This window comes from Dendrobium catenatum, unplaced genomic scaffold (assembly GCF_001605985.2).
Source record: "Dendrobium catenatum unplaced genomic scaffold, ASM160598v2 fragScaff_scaffold_390, whole genome shotgun sequence".
Classification (NCBI taxonomy): domain Eukaryota; kingdom Viridiplantae; phylum Streptophyta; class Magnoliopsida; order Asparagales; family Orchidaceae; genus Dendrobium; species Dendrobium catenatum.
The window spans coordinates 386,078-394,113 of record NW_021318852.1 but is presented as its reverse complement, the minus strand read 5'-3'; the positions used below and the strand labels follow the sequence as shown (position 1 = coordinate 394,113).

Genomic DNA, 8,036 nt, shown 5'->3' with positions numbered 1-8,036 from the left:
TATGCAGATTCTTGAGGCTAGTTGTTTTGAAATCTTATATTGCTGGAGGCATCTTTAGATAGCCTGCCCACCTTTCCAACCTGTTTGTGCTTAATCCTTTGATGGTTCAAATGATTATATGGGATAATTTTTGTTGCTTCTTTAAGTCTGATATATAGTTTCATGTTCATTTGTGGAGTTTATCATGGCCTTTTTTATTTGAGTTTTTAAATATAATTATATGTTATTTTTTTGTTAGAGCTCAAAAACATATTTTTTTCTTTATTTGGAGTTATTTTTTGGGTAAATCTATGTAACTCTTCTTTATAGTAATGAAAGAGGCTTTACACAAACTTTCCACAAAAAAAAAACTTTGCCTGACTGATTGGATCATCCAAAGAGGTAAAGTGGCTTACTAATGTGGAGAATGATCTAAATTAAGTTGTTGTATGAAAATTCAAAGGAAGGAAAAATTATAACACCATCATAACTTTATCTACTGAGAAAGGGACTCTTCACTTGCAGGATGAGATCGTTGTTGCAAACATCTCCCAGTTTAATTTTTTTTTTATAACTAATTAACCCTCTTACTATTGCTCCTACTTTTCCCACTAGATGCAAAGTCCCTAACTTCCTCCTATCCTCTTTGATAGCTCATATTCTAGATTAGAGAATTAAAGATGTTGTTTTCTTCTTTGGAAAAATTTTTGATGCTGGCCCCAATAGATAAGCCCTTAGTATTTATATTTCCTCTTCAGACATTATCGGTAAGCTCATTTGTGAAGCTATCAAGCATTTTTTTCTCTCTCTAATTATCTTCCCAAATAAGTCAAATCCACTACAATTGTCTTGATTCCAAAAAGCTCTCATGGAGGAAATCACTGATTATAGACATATATCTCTTTAGAACACCTTTAATTGAGCCTATAATGCCCTACATCACCTATAATACCCTACATCACCCACAAATCCCAAGGTGATTTTATTTCTAAGAGGATATCTTCTGATAGTATTATTTTAGCTAGAGAGTTTCTCTATGAATTTGCACATTCCAAAATTAAACACCTATTTTATGCCAATTTTGACATATACAAAGCATTTGACTCCATATCCCATCTCTTCCTCTTAAAAATATTTAAACAAAAAAGGATTTTCCCTTTATTCATTAGCTGGATCAAAGCATGTATTCCCAATGTGCACTTTTTAGTATGTATTAATGGCACCCTTAAACGTTTCTTTAGCTTTTTATTGGGGCTCAGGCAATGCTGCCCTCTCTCCCCCTATATCTTTGGCATTGTAATGGATGGTCTATCTAATACATTTGATAGTTACATCTCCACTAAGTAATATATTGGTATTAATACTAGGAACAAACAAATTTCCCATCTTCTTTATGCTGAATAATCTACTTATTTTTTGTTCTGTTAATCATAATAATATGGCTACTCTCGAATATATCCTTCTTTCCTTCAAGAATGCCTCTAGACATGGCATTAATCCCATGAGAAGGTCCATTCTTTTTCTAAACAAACCTCTAATTTGTCCCCCTTGAGTAACTTGCTTAATATTTCCAACATTACCAATATATTTACTTACTTAAGTGTCCCTTATAATGCCCCATGTTCTAAATTAGAAGAATTATCTAATTTATCTTTTATATCATCTACCATAGCTTCTATAAATCATCAATATTAGTCAATATATCCAGCAAAAGTAATTAAATATCATACTCATTAAAATATTTTACTATATTTATTCACCAAAATATATTTACAATAGCCAAAAGATCATTAACAATCCATAATATATTAGTAGCTCATGACTATTAAAGATTAAAATAAAAATACAAAACTAAAGAGAAAAACTGAAGATCTTAATCCACCTTACTCCATAGAGTTTGAGCCCTTCTCTGACCTAAAATTAATAAAATCACATATTGAGCTTAGAGGCTCTATTATGCAGTAATTTTGGATTCAACATGTGGCGCTGGATTGGATCAGAGTGCTATGGTGTTAAGTCACTAACAATATATATATATATATATATATATATCTGTGTGTGTGTGTGTGTATCATAAGAACTAAATAACCCGAGCGCCTCCACCTCCCCCATTTCAATTATCTTTCCATGGAAGAAAGAGGGAAAGTGAGAGAAATAGGAGGGAGGAATGATAGAGAAAGTGGGTTTTGATCATTTTCGTCCATTACTTTAGTTAGGAAAAGTATTATGATTGTTGTAAGTAACCCTAATTATCCTCTTGGTATTTAATGATTTTGAGTTTGATGAATTTAATCTCCCCTAAATTGATAAAAAATATCTTATCCTAATTTTGTATTTTTACCATGTAAATTTTCATATATGATCGATTTGAATTTTACAAATATTTTGACTATAATATTACTAAATTTTACCAGTTAAAATAGAAGTTATGATTTTATAAATTTATAGACTAATATAAAAATTTTCCTTTATTCTATAAATTTAAATATTTCATATTGCATTTCATGCATTAAAGAGAGATTGATACAACCGATATAAGATAAATGATGTGACCATTGCATGGTGTGGGTCTCTGAAAGGATTCTGCTTATGTGATTCGAATTTAAAGAGTACGATCACACTATCCCGTAGGACAAAATGGTCGTAGACCTTTACACTCGATATAAGCAGGCCGATGGAAGAGCAGATGGAGTTATACATACGATTAGCCATGGAGGATAGCGGCTTTCACCTACCAACCTCGATGGATAATAATATATATAACCCAAAAGTTCATGAGATTTACCCCATTCGATACATCAGCTCGAATGGTGTTTATTTAATTATGGGGATCAGTTTCCTACGGGCGCAAGCCCCCGTAGTTAATTACATCTTAGACCTCGGTCTAAGAAAACTCTCGATGAGGGATGTTAGATTATCTTCTCAAAAGTGGGTTTAGCACGAAGGGATTTATAGGCTTTCCTAACCAAAGGAGAAGAGAGGTCCAATTTGGCTTTAATCATCCATACGTCGTTCAGTCATCTTCCAGTCAATTCAAAGGAGAAGAAACTGGAGAAAAGGAAGAGACACAGCATCTCAAGCAAGCGTGAGAGAAAGAAGAAGATGGCGTCATCTATGTGACGCAGATGGGTAGGATTTATAGCTTTCAGAAGAAAGGAAAGCTTACCCACCAATAAGGTGTATAGTAGTTCACTCGTACCACTCACCTTTAGACCCTAAATCTATAAAAGATGTAGTTTCGTGCACACGACACTAACATCTACGACCTAACTAATGCAATCCTGGGCTTATTCCTTGCCTGAAAAAGGAAGCCAACTAAAACCACCTGATCGTATAAAATCCATATTATCCAGTCCATATGAAAGATGGGTGGGTAGTTAGACATCGGAATTTGGGATCGACAACTAGAGAAGTTTATAAGTGATCCCACACTCATGAATGGTAATATGCACCTAAAACTAATGCAATTAAATTTTAATTTTTAATTGGTTACTAATGCAATTTATGCCAGTCAAAGTCTCCAAATCAAGAATGTATGCAGTTTTAAAAAGGCTTATAAAATAGTTTTTTTTAGAAAGACTAAACTTCCCCAGGTCCGGCACTTCATCCTCATAGTCTAGATTATCCAGACTCTATCCGCAGGTGGGGAAGTTGTTTAAAAGAAGAGAGAATGCATGTATGCGACCACGGACGATTCCGGCTATTCCCTAAGTCGTTATGTTTCTACGTAAGTTAATTCTTAAAATTTTATTATTGATTACGATTAGAAACATTTTTATCCCTAAAAGAGCCTAGCGTGTAAGGCACAAGCATATGCAAGAAAGAAACCTATGAAAAGCATGCCAGTCCTACTGCGCAAATAAAGTAAACAAACCACAACAAAACAACAAAAACCCAAAAAAAAAAGTGTCCATGGCAAGTGCCATACAATATTATATCACAGAGTACAAAAAAGTAGTGGTGGCCGGGCTCCACCGACAACAACCCGGGAACGACGTAAATCTTAAAATAAGGCATTTTTTATCTTCAGTATTCGTCTTCACTTCCTTGATTCGTCTATGGATCATCTTTGTTCTTCTGACTCCTAGTAGTGAATCCTCTAAAAGGATTTCAAATGGAAAAGGAAACCCCCTATAGGGGGTTTCCTTTTCCATTTGGACTCCTATATATTTAAAATGCCTTATTTTAATGATTTTCATAATATTTACTATCAAATACATTACATAAGTAAAAAGAGAAAATCTAGACTCTCCTGCTGGGGTTATCCTAAGTAGTTATAATCAAAATCATCCAAGCAGTTATATATATATATATATATATATATATATATAATGAAAATGCTCAAAATAAATCACACTTAGCCGTGCTCTAACATTGGAGGCTAAGCAGCTAAAGCAAGTACCTAAAGTGAAAGTTCGTTAGGGATATTAAGCCCTTATAAACTGGCCCAAGGCTAACAATGAGATAGCTGAATTGGACAACTTTAAAACCAAAGATAAAACTCAAATCAAAATCACCACAAAGAAAATCAAATGCAGAAATTAAATGCGGAAGCAAATAATAAGAAAAGAACACACCGGATTTATAGTGGTTTGGTCACCCTCCAAGTATTGCACTAAAACAAGTATCTCTCCTTTAGCCCCCACAGCTAGGCGGAGAAGCCCTTACAAAATCACTTCCACCGTCCCCAGTGCGACATGACATAAAATTTCTCAATATAAGAAAATTTACAAAATACATCATAAAGCATCTCAATACGAAACACTTTGCAAAACCTTTCTAACACGAAAGAAAAGAAAAGAAAAACAAACAATTCTCAAAAATCTACTAATATAAAACGACTCCCAACAATAAATAAAAACACTTTTTGAAAATTTTGTTAACACAACATATATGCAGGGGTGTCAATTCGGGTCAGCGGGTTGGGTTCAGGTCGAACCAAGAACTGACCCGGCACTGTTCGGGACAACTCGAACCCGACCCATTTTTAAAAATCGGTCTGGTTTCTAGACCCGACCCGATTCAGGTTCGGGTCAACCCGACCCGACACGAATGACCCAAAGTTGACCTAAAATTGCTAATTTTCGGGTCAAAATCGGATTAATATTAAATTTTTGGGTCAAAATCGGGTCAAAATCGAGTAAAAAACGGGTCAATCTCGGGTTTTCGGGTCAAATATGAGTTATCGTGTCACTTTCGGGTCAATTTCTGGTTGCTGGGTCATTCGAAAGAAGCTTACAAATATGTAATTTGGAGAATAATAACGTTTACAACAATTCATGCTTTGGATTACCTTTCCTATGTGATAAAGTTCATGCTCTAACAACATTAATTCTTGCCAAGACCCAATACTAATGTTATGCTTTCATGGCGATGAAAGAGATATAAAACTCATGGTCACTTGATACTATCTCCAAACTCCACCAATGAAACCATTTAATTATAGAAATACACATGAAGTTTTCTCAACCAACTATAACTCAAAGAGGCCAAACAAATATTTGGTTTTATCTTCTAAAATAATTTTAGGCACAAAGCAAGTGAAAATATGTGTCTAACTTGTTTACAAAAAAATTTGGAGCATAAAGCAATTGAAAATCTGCACTTGGTTCGCCTCCAAAACAGTTTGGGAGGCTAAAACAATAAAAAAAGCTGCACATGATTTGTTACCCAATGCTATTTGGAGCTTAAAATAGTTTAAAAAAAAAAAAACTGCACTTCAATCATTCCCAAAGTAGTTTGGAACTTAATGTAAGTAAAATCTGCATATAGTTTGTTCCCAAAATAGTTTGGAAACCCAAAAAACAATGAAGATCTGCATGTAGTCCTTCTCCAAATCAATTTAGAAACTCAAAAAGCAAAATTTTGCACTTATTTTTGTCTCCAAAGGTAATTTGGAAGCTAAATAGAGAAAATTCTGCATTTGGCTAAGAATGATAATGCTTGTGTCAAATACGTATGAGGCTTTTAAGAAGATTTTTTTTTTTGTTTCACCTTACCATAGCTATGCAATTTTCACGAATATAAAAGCATGAATCTAACCACCTTAGAGAGGGATCATCAAGCAAGGATTCATCTTCAATATTACATTACTAAAGTAAAGTAAGAATAAGATAACCAAAATCTCATGTAATAACCAATTCAATAAGAAAGCACATGGGTATACACATAGAAGAGAAAACTAAGGGAATGTCAAGTTTCAGATTTTTTTTTTTAAAAGGGACTTCAATGCTATTGCTCTTTAGAATATAATACTCCTAACAAATCTTCATAGAATGATATAGAAATTTCAACATCTCAGTGCAAGTAATCACCAAGCCATTGCTTCAATTCTTTTATAAAGAGTCATGAGGAGAATGCAATCTCCCCCCAAACTATGCAAGCAAACCTTCTCTTTTTTAATCAAACTTCACATAGCACAACACCAAATATATCCATGGTATCAAACCTCACGAGTACATGCGAATCAACATAGAATGGAGCTACCCACTTGCTACATATTTCATGCTAAACTTTACTTACAACAACAAGTTTTGTTAGCAAAGAAAACAAGTAAAATGATGAGCATAAAAAACATGGAGTTTCATATAACAAAGCATTGTTTCATATTATCTTTTCACCAAATCAAGATATGAAATTAAACATTTATGATACCCAATCTAAATTTCCTAACGAAATCAAATATCCTTCCTCTAGTGACATTCCACCCAACACTTGATTAAATAGCTCCACATGCTTCAAGAACTCCAAGCAAGTACAGTCAAAACTCATGAGAAATGTATGAGGCCTTTAGATCTAGGTATACTCAACAAAAACTTGGTTTAGTGGCCTCATGTGCAAGCCTAGGCTTCATGAGTTATCAAACAAATATTACAATCTCTCTTTAAAGACATTTTGTCAAACACTTGACATGAATATTTTTAGAAAAGAAACAATTTGGCTCTTCAAGATTTTCTACCATTCACACCTAAAATTTCTGAAAAGATATAGTATGAACCATATAGTTGCTCACTCTTAAATGTGCAAATTATCCACGGCTAGTGACAACTATCTCCATGCTTCAAAAGAACTAAAATACCACTTGATACCCAAATGAATATAATGAAACTAAACAACAATAGATGATAGGGAAAGACTTTCCAAGCTATTTCTAACATAAATCAAACCATTTCCATTTCACATTGATGAAAAGGCATTAGTTGAATAAGGAGAAGAAAGAGGGCAAGGGAAGAAGAGAAAGGATGGAAGGAGGAAGAAGAAGAAATTGAAGAAGAAGAGAAAAATAAACTGTAGAAGAGGAGGAGGGGAAGGGGAAGAATACTCACATAGCTCAGTCGATCCGAGCGTCGGCAGCATGGGTGTGGACCTCTGAAAGAGCACCTCGCAAATGGGTCAATTAGAAGGGACAGATTGGATCGTGCATACGACTAACCATTGAGGATAGAGGCTCTCGCCAACACACCTCGATGGGTAGTAATATACACGACCTAATTACGGGTTTCCCCCATCCGATACAATAGTTCGAATGGGGTTTAGTAGATGTAGGACCGAGTTTCCCACGGGCGCAAGCCCCTGTGGTTAATTATATCCCAGGCCGGAGCCTAAGAAAACTCTCGATTAAAGATCATACATTATCCTCTCCTAAAGTGGGATTGACACAATGGTGTAGACTAGGAAGTCCTATCAAAAAGGAAGAAAGGTCCGAAGGGCTAAATCAACATGCGTGGTTCATACCAGCATTCGGAGGCTCTAGGGTACTAGAGAGAAAACTAGAGAAAGAAAGACAAGCAATCAACCACATGCGTGAGAGAAGAGATGGAGGTGGCGTCATCTTGTGACGCAGATAAGTATGATTTATGGTCCCTGAAAGGAAGGGACCTACCCACTATTTTAGGCATACTACGAGATCGAGTGTAGTAGCCTCGAACCTTAAATCTAGATTGGGCTTAGTATTCTACGAACAACACTAAGACCCGTGTCCTAGCTAATGCAGTGCAAAACCTGAACTTACCCTGACCTGGATTGGGGGAGCCAACTAACCACCTAATCGCTTCAAA

The 8,036-nt window shown here is 35.0% G+C and overlaps 1 protein-coding gene across 1 annotated transcript in view; it reads left to right on the top strand.

Moving 5' to 3' along the window:
• LOC110112204 (cytochrome P450 71A1-like) overlaps nucleotides 1–8,036 on the top strand; it is an 18,272-nt gene that overhangs the window by 7,724 nt on the left and 2,512 nt on the right. The gene's annotated exons all lie outside the window — the stretch shown is intronic.